We start from the raw sequence: 1,643 nt of genomic DNA, 5'->3' as shown, positions 1-1,643 counted from the left end.
GATAGCACCTGGGTTTTGGCCGCTGTGTGTTGGACTGGATGGGCCATTGGCCTGATCCAACATGGCTTCTCTTATATTCTTATGTTATGTGATCTTGTTTACCTTCTTCCATTAAAAGCTTCAGCTACCCATTTGGGGGGGGGGGGGGCTTCTGGATAGCACCTGGGTTTTGGCCGCTGTGTGTTGGACTGGATGGGCCATTGGCCTGATCCAACATGGCTTCTCTTATATTCTTACGTTATGTGATCTTGTTTACCTTCTTCCATGGAAAGCTTCAGCTACCCAATTCCACACATAAAGGAGAACATGTCATTTAGTCGTAACCGACGAATGGCGACCCCCTCCACCAGGCCTTCAGGGCAAGAGACGGGAAGAGGTGGCTTACCAAGTGCCTTCCTCTGAGTAGCAAGCCTAGTCTCCCTCAGTAGTCTCCCATCCAAGTACTCATTTTAGCCAACCAAGCTTATCTTTCAAGTTTTGACACGCTCAGGCGAGGCCTTTATTAACAGAGCAGGGCATCTTTCTCCAGGCCTGTTGGCAACCCTAACTGGGACTTATCTTATACCCTCTGGCTTAGTGCCTCCACCCCAAAAATATGTCTAGGAATGGGCTGTAGCAAATAAGGGAAGATGCTCTACAAATATTATTACAGGTGGCAGGAGGCAAGATGGCCACAATAATGATGCTAAGGTGATGCCCATGGGTGCTTGGAAATTAACACAAAGATGAATTCCTGGATTTTTCCAGCAGCATCCACTTTGCCACAGTCCAGGATACAGTCTTCACTCCTTACCCAGTGAGCTGGCCTCCCAATCACTCTCCTGCTTGATATCCAGAGGGATCCGCAGCTTCACAATCTCCAAAGGATCTTCCTCTGACTTGGGGGATTTTACTACCACATCTCCCAAAGGTTCCAGCGCCTGAAACAAAAAAGGGCAGGAATCGGACAGGTCATGATTAATGATTTTGGAGGGCCAGCCCCACCCATCCCTTTCCTTGTCAAGCAGCCCCTACCCTGCCTTTACTTCTGCAAGGGGTAGGGTTGCCAACCTCCAGGTGGGACCTGGAGATCTCCCCGTATTACAATTGATCCCCACACGACAAAGATCAGTTCTCTTGGAGAAAATGGATGCTTTGGAGGGTAGACTCTATGTCATTGTCCCTCCTTTCCGCAAACCCCACCCTCCCCAGCTTCCACCCCCAAAATCTTTAGGTATTTCCCAACCCAGAATTGGCAACCCTAGCAAGGAGCCTTGGGAGATGGTAGTTCAGAGGATGCCTGATTTCCACAGTATGGACTCAGACGCCCTGGGAAAACTACGTTTCCCAGGTGCAACAGCATTCAAGCTAGCAGCTCCGTTACAGCAGTTGGGCATGTGTCCAAGACACAGTTCAAAGTTCTAGGACTCATGTATCTGAAGGACAGCATCTCCCTTTATAAAACCACCCACCAACTTAGGCCAGGCCAGTGCCTTCCTTTTTGAGCTGCCTGCTTTTAAGAACACAAGAACACAACTTCAGGTGTTGGTCTGAAGAAACGGAACAAGGTTTGAGTCCAGTGGCACCTTTAAGACCAACAACATTTAATTCTAGGTATGAGCTTTCGTGTGCGTGCACTTCATCAAATACACTGAAACAGTTTT

General features: G+C 48.6%; 1 protein-coding gene across 1 annotated transcript in view; it reads right to left on the bottom strand.

The window, feature by feature from the left end:
- Positions 1-873, bottom strand: part of LOC107115747 (zinc finger protein 208-like) — a gene marked incomplete at its 3' end in the record, with an annotated part of 52,675 nt that extends 51,802 nt beyond the window's left edge. Inside the window, exon 1 of the mRNA XM_015417510.1 lies at positions 794-873. The remainder of the gene's footprint in view (positions 1-793) is intronic.
- Between the last annotated feature and the right edge of the window lie 770 nt (positions 874-1,643).

Source organism: Gekko japonicus, unplaced genomic scaffold, assembly GCF_001447785.1.
Source record: "Gekko japonicus isolate JY-2015 unplaced genomic scaffold, Gekko_japonicus_V1.1 scaffold4089, whole genome shotgun sequence".
Taxonomy (NCBI): Eukaryota; Metazoa; Chordata; class Lepidosauria; order Squamata; family Gekkonidae; genus Gekko; species Gekko japonicus.
This window is presented reverse-complemented; position numbering and strand designations above follow the sequence as displayed.